General features: G+C 40.7%; 1 protein-coding gene across 4 annotated transcripts in view; it reads left to right on the top strand.

Annotated features, from left to right (window-relative positions):
- The first annotated feature begins 2,705 nt into the window (after positions 1–2,705).
- The window catches only part of zfhx4 (zinc finger homeobox 4), a 125,320-nt gene continuing 117,812 nt past the window's right edge, over positions 2,706–10,213 (top strand). For 2 of the 4 annotated variants that reach the window (XM_090189668.1, XM_036935111.2), the window contains exon 1: positions 6,306–6,787. The gene's annotated coding sequence lies outside the window, so the exon portion shown is untranslated. Of the gene's footprint in view, positions 2,884–6,305; positions 7,029–10,213 lie in introns of those variants that run through there. The other 2 variants (XM_036935113.2, XM_090189667.1) reach the window with 2 other exon arrangements.

The raw sequence follows: 10,213 nt of genomic DNA, 5'->3' as shown, positions 1-10,213 counted from the left end.
TTTTTTGTTGACCATTAGGCTGTCATGTATGAATATAGTTTGATGATATGTAGCATATATACCTAACCTACGAGGTCACTGAATTGCTTCTAATTTGACGCCTCACTTCAAGAATTTTCAATTGTCTAATAGGCATCAACTGAGTCTGTGCATTTGCGTTGGTCGCTTGGCTTGGCTTGGTTGACTTGACTGTGATTTGGTCCGTTTCTAGATTTGATGGCTCGAGTTTCCTAGCTGTCAAACTGTTGCCATGGAATTGACTTCTCGCCTTTGCGGTGCTGACCAATAGTAACCGGGTTATTTACCGCGCGAGGACGGCCCATTGAGCACCAGAAGAGGGGTACAGGCTAACCTCAAGAGAGGGGTAGGGGAGATCTGAGGACCATCTTTAGAGTGGACAGCGGCAGTCCAGCAAATTGACATGTTCTGGCTCGTGTTGTCATGGAGAGTTTTAGAATAAGATTTTCTAAGAGGAAGCCCATGCTTTGGCTTTTTTTAATTCATAAAAGATTTGCAGAATTTAATTAGTTTAAAATATATATTTAATGAATAGTCTGAATCTCAGGTGTTGTTGTTTGTGTGATTTAAGTGAATACATTAATGATTTGCTTAATTAATTATTATTACGATATTATCGTAATCATTATTTTGTTTTATTTGTATTTCTTTTTTTATTGTTAATATTAATTATTTACATAATGAATTCGATAAATATTCAAGTTCATTTCCAAAATGCAGATGTAATTATTCTAATTTGATTCACTCTGGACGAGTGATCACATTTCAGAGACAGCATGTCACGTCTAAATAATCCTAGTGAATTCGGTATCAGATGTGTATCGGTGGAGAAGATACAACCTCTATTGTTCTCCTTCACAATAGCCAGTAGCCTCGCTCTCTCGCTTTCTCTCTCTCTCTCTCTCTCGCTTTCTCTCTCTCTCTCTCTCTCTCTCTCTCTCTCTCTCTCTGTCTCTCCCTCTCTCGCGCGCGCTTTCTCTCTCTCTGTGGGTGTGTATGTCAGAAGACAGGGACAAAGAGTGCAGGTGCGTCTCCCAGATGAATTTTTTTCTTATTATCACCTTCATTTTTCTGTAAAATACACGGGACTTGTGAATTATTGTGCTATAGGTTATAAGTGGTTTTGATAAGGTTTGTGTCTGGTATGTGGAGGTATATGGGAGAGGCCCTTTTTGAGTCCATAGATAGATTTATAGGAGAAGGACACTCCTGCGCGCGTGTCTATTAAACAACAATGAATAGCTCGCGCATGGCGAGGACCACGGGCCAAGTGGGAGGGGGCACAAGGGCGAGGGAGATTGAATGGAAGTAGGGATGGAGGGGGAGACAGAGGTGTGTGTGTGTGGGGGGGGGGGGGGGGGGGTTTGTATGTGTGTGTGTGTGTGTGTGTGTGTGTGTGTGTGTGTGTGTGTGTGTGTGTGTGTGTGTGTGTGTGTGTGTGTGTGTGTGTGTGGTGGTGGAGGCGAGGTGACCAAGTGTATGAGTGTACAGTTTAGTGTAGATTTCCTCACCAGATCGACCCGTTCGCGCGTCGCTGTTCTGCAAGTCACTTTTCACCAAGCACCCCTTTTAAAACCGGGAACACCGTGCACGTTGCTCGCGCGTCTGGACCCATTAAAGACTTTACAATCTCTTCCATTGATTTCCTCTTATCAAATAAAGAGAATGGCACCGCGTGCGTGGCCACCCCCTCCATACACCTCCTTAACCCCTCTCGCGCACCCCTCCCCAAGTCCGGAGAAGCAAGCAGCTGTGATTCCATGTAAATTTAACATGATTGACATCTCGTGATTCTAACTCCCCTCTCTTCTCTCCCTAAAATCATATCGCATATTATTAATCGACAGCTTATGCAATAAACGAGCGTGTTGGGTTGTTTTCTTATCAGCTGGTAACGATGCCACCAAGCTATGAAGTGTATACATAGCCCCTAATTTGATTTAGCATTTTTGATTAATGCCTGATGAAAGACCGTCTACAACCGGATGATTGTTGTGATGTGACGCTGAAATGTGATATTGGCTGGAATTGCTAGTTGACCCTTTAAATGTATCCGTAATACATGTTGTCGCTTTGATTACGCACTAGTCTAATTGTTGTCATCAGGGTTTGTACTGTAATTTCCCATCTTGAATTAGGCTACTCTGAGTAGCCACAGCATTGATATAAACTTTGTTTTTAATCCCTATAGCTCTCTTTTTGTCTTTTCTCTTTCCCATCTATTTTTTCCTCTACTTTCAAGAGAGCGGAAGAGTGGGCTCATATCGGCCTCATGTTGCGTATGGATTTTCGTTTATATAATCGATCGAAATGTCCCAATACATTGATTCTGGGCTCAGTGTTTTACAAACAAGCGTTTATGGGTCTCGATTTTATGTTGGGAATGATTCCAGCGTGACACGAGCCACAGATAAGCCGGAAGTTCTTCACAGGTGATCTAAATACAAACAAATAAACATATGTTGTTTTGCTGTGAAATATCAAAACAGAAGGGGACAAATAAAATAAAATAAATAGGACAGATAATAGGTACAAAAGCATTGTCCACCTCTACTGCAGATGAAATACTAGTGGAAAAACACAAAGCAGTTCCTTCCTCTGAAATTCTCCTTGAAATATATGCCATCACTGTGTGATTGCGGAATATTAAATTAAAGTTGGATAAATCCGCGTGGAGGGGAGGCTGCGTCCAATGCGCAACTCATTTCCTCTATTCTGTAGTGGCATCACTTCGCTCCCCTCTTTTCAATGACAATGTGCCAAATCTAGGCATTTTCAAAACAGATTCCATATGCTATAAGCGGATCGCTACTGAGCGTAAGAGAGTAAGAGAAAGAAGAAAAGCGGAATGCTATTTTACCAAAGGTACATGTACTTTTTATTTATCTTCTGGTGCTGCGTGAGTTTGTGCTTTTGGGAATTTAAAGGAAGTTTGAAACAGATTGTGTTTTTATGGATGCGAGTTGTCTGGTTTAGGGTCTATGTCATTAAAACGTCGAGAAGGTTTAGGTTGGGTTTCTGTGGGGAAAAAGTTCATTTGTGGCGGATTTCTACATTTTTCTGTGTTTGAATGGAAGGAGACAACATTTGAGATTTCTCTGTGGAGTTATGTATGTGCATAATGGGTATTGTAAATTACGGGAATATTATTTGTTTCTCTCGGCAAACGTGTTTTGCAAGTGAAACCATATCAAAGAAGTTGCATATTATTTCCATTTTGAATTAATTAATTTGCATCGTAAGCCTTTGTTTTATTCAAATTCACTGTGCCACGCAATATTCAAATATGAAATTTACTACGTGATTTCTGATGGGCCTGTGTAATTAATTTCTGACCATTTTGATGCACATGATTTTACCATAAATGCCATTATTTTTTGGCGATATTTTTCCATTGATAGTTATGGATTTTTATAAAATAAAACTTTATTTGTAATAAATATTACCCTCTTGTTTCCGTTGCTTACAAAAGATGCATGTGTGCTGTTCCTTCCTCTGACTGTTGTGAAATGTGTTTGGCACTTTGCTGTGAATGTAGACTGTTCTGGGTCTGGCTCTGTGTGTAGGGAGATGAGCCATTGTGTTGGGTAGAGGGTTTTCCAGTGGGTCTGTGTGTTTTGAGGAGAGGGTCAAACGGACCCCAGAGGGCGCCGGCGCTTTGGACTGAAAACATCTGATTTGAGACCAAGGATAACCCCCAACCAACCTGCCTCCTAGTCCCTTATGGCAGGACAGTCCCAGTACCGCTACCGGGGGCTAAACATGTCTCAAAGCAGTGGAACACAATTACCCAGAGAGAAAGATTCAGGAATTTGATCATATAAAACAAAACAATTGTCATATTGTTGTAATAACCACTCACAAAAAGCAATGCAGAAGTAGTTCTATTTTTCTTCTTCTTCGTTTGAAAATGAAACACATGAAAATGGTCATTCTGATAAAAGCTCAATTGGTGTAAGGTCCTTTTTATCATTTAACCTGAGGACACACACACATACACACTGACTTTACAGATAACAATCTATTATTAATTGGGGATGCAGCGATATGGCAATGGGGCGAAATATTAGTTAAGGCAGTCTTTTGTCAAGCAGCCCCCGGAGAAAGAGCATCGTATGCGGGGAGAGTGAGAGGGAGGCGACCCGGGGATTTAAAAATGCATGAGGCTAAGATAAGCAGTATCAGTCCCTTAAATCCGTTTTACTTTCTCATTTCCCCCGTGAAAATAAATGAAAAGACAAGCGAAAGTATGCAATATGGACAAGTCCCTCGCAGTCGCCTAAGAGCTATGGCTACTAAAAGTGTAATAGTCCAGTCTGGCCTCCAGCCAGCGTCTACTCTATATCCCCCCCAAAAAGCGACCACTTGAAAAACAAAATCAATCAATAGTTACAAAGTCCTCCATCCATGCAAAATAAAACCGTCAACGGTAAAGATTCAAAACAACCTTTAGTCCATTGCACCAGGTTTTGCAAGTTAGGCTACTATAGCCTAAAGATTCTCTGAGAACAGAAATGCTCCGTCCGTTGCTTCTTGCTCCATGCTGTTTGTCCAACCAGGCAGCGGCTTGTCTGGCTTCTCCTACCGCTGAGTGAGTCGCCTCTCAAGGGAGAAGAGCTTGGAATCCCTGGAGGACGCCAGAGCCACAGCCTCCGATCAGCGTAAAAAAAGGACGCCTCGGTTGAACACCTTTAACCCGGGTCACAGCCCCCAGTAGTCCGGGTTCCAACAGCCCTGGGTCGGGCTTGGTTCGGGCTGGGTCCGGGTAGGTCCTATTCAGTTGTAGGCTACTACAGTAGGAAGTAGCTGACTGCCAACAGCCTTATCGTACGATCCCAAGCCCCGGCTCAGTCAATTCACCCCCTTCGATTTTTTTCATGAAGGAGAACCGATCTCCTGATTCCTTTCACGATTAACACCGTGTAAGGTCTCTCTCGATAGCGACTATTAAGAGACAGAAAAGGTTAAATAAAAATAGTTAGGTTGGATGGGAATAGAGCAATGGGCCTACTACGGAAGTACGCAACCTATGAATAAATACATGTATTTATTTGAATGGTTTGTTTGATTTAATGGTTCGAACATTATCTGAAGAGCTCCGCTTGGTTCTGCTAGGCCCATTGTCATCTTATGTGGACTGGGAGTTTGTAAGATGTTGATGACTTTGATGCACATGTAGGCTATTTGCACTTTTTATTTTCTATAGGTATTGCATGTATAGGCCATGTTCTCCACTCATCACGAGAGATGTGTTTTACCATCATCACAAACACATTATACACATTTTCAACCCATATCTTCTGAAGGCTGGTTCTTTGTTTGTAATGTAGGCGCATGCATTAGTCTACTATTTAACATAAATACATACTGGTATATATATATATATATATATATATATATATATATATGTTCGTGACATCCATTGACGCGTATCTGCGTTCTTCTTCGGCCTCTATAATAAGTACAATATATGCTACAGTATTAAACCTTTTACATATTTTTTTTAGAAACAGTGATGGAAGAAAGTAATTTAGTTTGACGTATAATCTTAATTAATTGATTTTGCATCAAATTATGAGGTTGGGATCTAATTGATATTAAAATAAATATCACACTTTCGGTTAAGGCCGGTGTTTTCCTCCTCTGTATATTGTATATAGGCCTAAAGCATGCTGTCTTTCGCTTTTCATAGCCAGACATATCCTTTATTGTTTTGTCATAGTTTTACATCTATGTAATAAACATGTCGATGTTGTGTTCAATATATTGACAACATACCCTTGTTTACATATGGTGTTCCATCAGTTTAAAAATGTACAACACAGTTAAACAGAGTAAATTATTATCTATCTGTAACAAGCGTCTACTGAAGCCCTTCAATTTGTGCATCGCTCAAGATTAAATGTAGGTTATTTAATCCACTAGATCAAATATGATCCTATTTTCATTCAAATCAGGACACCAAAATAAGCAAACACATCCCTATATTTGGAATATACACTGACATTCTGAAAGCTTTAACATAGTGTCATATTCTATATGAACCTTGCAATGTGTAGGGTGGAATACAGCAGGCTATTATTCTTCATCTGCGGACCTTTATTTAAAATAACTTCACTTCTCTGTAATTCTACCCTATTTGGTTAAGAGGAAATGGCTCTTTATTGTTCTGCGTGTCCTTGGACCGGGCGGTAAAACGTAAAGATTTCCCCCTGTTAAGATCACTTTGGTCTATCTGACGCGTTCCGTCCTACGGGCTTTGCTTAAGACAGGGGCTCAGCCCGTCATTTGCAATGTGGAGACTGTTGATCAGGTCGCTAATTACACCTCTCTCCCCCCCTCTCTCTTTCTCTCTTTCCCTCCCTCCCTCTCTCATTCGCCCTCTCTCTTCCATTCCCAGAGTGCATATCGGGAATAGACACACAAAGACATGCGCACTCAACTTAATCAGCCATTTTTTTAAACAGGGCTAAAACGATAATAATTAGCAGAATAAAGACATATCGGATTTTCATTTCCCTTCCGCCGTTTCTCTACCCCTCCACAACCGAAATTGCGAGGCTGCAGTCGACACATCTTCCACCGATCGGACCCAAAGGATAGCTTTCACACCGCCTGTCATTTGTATATTTTTTCCAATAAAGTTGGGAGGATTATCAATTTTTCCCGTTTTTCAATTTTTGTGTTATCATATTTCGCAACCATTGGATGTGACTGTTTTCAAACCAAAAGCAAGAGGCGTAGGGGAGCGAACTGCGGGGCGAAGAAAGTAAGTTTTTTTTCTATAACTTTTATTGAGTAGGCTAGTTGGTGTTAAATTTAGGTCAAGTATCGATTATCTTTCTTAGTGGATCCCGTAGAATAGCGCTCCGCGCATAACAGCTGTTTTCATGCGGTATGTTTTCGTGAGTGGCTTTGCCTTGGAAAACATCGCCTATCGAGGTGTTTGTGGAAGTCCTGCTTTGGTTTTACTAGCGAAGAACTGTCAGGGGACAGACGAACGCCTTTACGTGAGTATCAGTGCTACCTCCGCCAAATCTGCGCTCAAAGTTTACTAGGGTTTGTCTGATTTTGATTGTATGCCATACGGTCTGTCCAATACACCGTAAAACAAATCGTTACACGACATCACGTATCTCCCCGGTGTGGCATGGTTAATTACGGCGCCAGACTAAACGTCGCGAGGTCCGATCTCTCGTGGTCTTCTAGGCTACTTGACTTTTTTTCTCCCTGTTTTCCGTGAAAGTGTTCTGTTTGGTTCCAGTGCTGGACCACTTATAAAAGCTGGAACTGACTGGCAGTTAGGCTACATTGTATCCATTCATATATTTTCTGACAGTGTCGAGCTCTTCCTCACGTTATTGTTACATGTAACACCCACCGTGCATTCTTAAGTGACACGAAGAGCAACACGATTTCCACGTTATCCTATATATTGTTTAGAAAGATCCATTAAATGAATTTTTAGACGATAATATGCATATCAATGTATAACGGTCCTATAAATTCGTTGTTACCTGCTGCGTCTAAAGGAGTAGACATACACGGAGGCGTGGGTGGCTGTGTCGCCGAGAGAGGAGACCAGTCGTTTGGCTACTGATAGCACGCAGGTCCCCTGGAGCCAAAAACTCACGGTTCTTATTTCTCTTTGACAAAATATTAAAACAGGCACCGGGAAAAAGAGCATAAGAGGCCCAAACTCTTGAATATAGGTTCTATTTTAGCTTTACTCCTGTCCTCTTGCCGAAACGTTAAGATCCATTTTCTCTCCATTCGCTTTGGTGGGGTCATATTTTTTCTCCACATAATGAATTGTCCTTCCATTGCCAGTGATGAGGTTTTACCCCAGACTTCGGTGGTGAGTTGTCGATGCATGGTGATTGTTTAGTGTAACTTGGGGAAGAGAGGAGAGTCGAGGAGAGGGGCTGTGGTGTTTTTTTGCATGGTGGCTGGTTTGAGGTAGAATGTTGGCTGGGATTGGGACACGACAATGATAGGGACATCGATCGCTTGCACTGAGAGAGCAGAAAAAACACGGTGACACGAGAGGCAGTCTCAAACTCCGGTAGGCTATGCTACACTGTGTATGAGTGTGTATGTTTGCGCTCTCTGCTTGCTCTTTCACCGCACATCAGCAGTATGATTTTCGACTGGATTTAAACTACGGCGTTCTCTTCTTCGGCATATTAGGACGAGTTTTAAATGTATCTGTTTTTGCTTTGATTTAGGGAAAAATCATATGAGCTATTTTCTGATATTTATAGTTCTTTAGATAACTTTGGAAATAAATCCATCCAAATATTCTATTTTATGGAAATACGAGATTTTCCATGGATTGTTGGGCTAAAGCAACAATGAGGACTGCAGAAATTATTTATACAATAGAACAATTTAGAATATAATTATTTGGATAAAGTATTAAATTAAATTATAACAATAATACATATTATTAATATTAGACTGCTACAGTGGATTGGGACTAAGATTAACATATTTTAGGGATATTTCCAACGAATGGCATTTAAAAAATAAATATAGATTCTGAGAATTAAACTTGATATATTTGATACCTTTAAACATTTGTCTGAATACTGGTGATTTGGGAGCAATGGGTTCAATGCTACGCTATATAACGACGAGGGCAGTGTAGTGTAGTTAATTTCATGTCTGCTACTAATGTTGTATTTCTGATCAACTATGGTAACACTCCATTTAATCTGTTAAAAACCCCACATTATGGGAAATAGAAAAATATAATTGCCGTTTCATCCCTATTAATGATGTCATTGTCTCACAGAACATTGGCTACATCCTCCATCTCTCTCAGTCCCATTCTTAAGGCAATGAAGAAGATGTTCAGTTTGTTTGGGGACTGGCACGTTTTTTCTTTTCTTTTTTCTGTGATTATAAAGGTTATAAAGATTATAATTATTACATTAACAGTATACGTGTGTATGTGTGTGTGTGTTTGTGTGTGTGTGTGAAGCACATTAGCCTGGGTATAAAGCATGCATTGATAGGAGATTCAGGATGTGTTGGTGCTATACTGCCAGGTTGGGAGGACAATGGAAGAGAAAGAGAAACATGTTGTTCATTATTAAAAACCTGTACTTCCGACTTCCTCGAGATGCTTACAGTAGGAAAAGGTCAAGTCAGAGGCAGGTTATAACAGCGCATTAAGGTTATTAGTACTGTATAATAACATGTTTATTAGTGTGTATAAAACATACAAGACAAGATACCTTCCTGGTTGTTCTGCTCATGGTGTAAAGTTTCACTGTAGTCAACACACACAACATAGCTTTTTATTCTTCCGTTTATGATACATCATGTTTCTCAGTAAAACACACATTTCACCATTACAGCCATGATTGAGGTGCTACCAGAGAGAAAGGGAACAGAGGGAGGAAGACGGGATAAGAGAAGAGAGGGGCAGAGAGAGAGAAAGAGAGGTGAAACCCTCCTATAACTCTCCTGTGCAGACATATCCAGCAGGAAGATTGGCTCCAGCCTCTCTTAGAGGTTGACAATGTGTCATTTCCACCCAGCCTCATCGCCCTCTGTCTATCTGATATTAATGTGCAAATCAATATTTCAGGGATTAAATTTCCCTCCTTCATTTTTTATGGTTTCTACCTCAATAAGTCTCTCTTCTAATAGAGGGAGGTCGGATGATTTAAAATCCTATGCTGCAGAGAGAGAGAGGAAGAGGGAGAGAGCCTAGCAACAAGCCTATCTTCCTGCATTTTAATGTGCTCCTCTGTAGATCCCTATAGGCCGTAGTAGGGAGGACAGTATCGCTGCTTAAAGACCACCAACAATACTAAAGGTAGAGAGGGAATAAATATGAGTCCCGTTGAACACTTAAGACTGGCTGGTAATCGGAGTAGTGGGTATCACTAAAGAGAAACTCCACACACACACACACACACACACACACACACACACACACACACACACACTTAGGTTATTTCCAAATCCCCATTACTGAATGCCACGGTTGGGCGAACAGAATATCTTTGTACACACCAGACAGCCGAATAGGATTCTCTTTTATTCATTTTTTGTCCTTTTGCAAATATAAAAATTCACGGAAGGAATTGAATGTATCTGAGAGGAATTGTAAATGTGTTGTTTGATATGTGGTGTGTGTGTGATGAATAGAGGTACATTAAATGGGCTAGCAGCAGTAGCC

This window comes from Oncorhynchus mykiss, chromosome 11, assembly GCF_057628025.1.
Source record: "Oncorhynchus mykiss isolate SJ-2025 chromosome 11, ASM5762802v1, whole genome shotgun sequence".
Taxonomy (NCBI): Eukaryota; Metazoa; Chordata; class Actinopteri; order Salmoniformes; family Salmonidae; genus Oncorhynchus; species Oncorhynchus mykiss.
The sequence above is the reverse complement of the archived record's forward strand: the minus strand, read 5'-3'. Positions and strand labels throughout refer to the sequence as shown.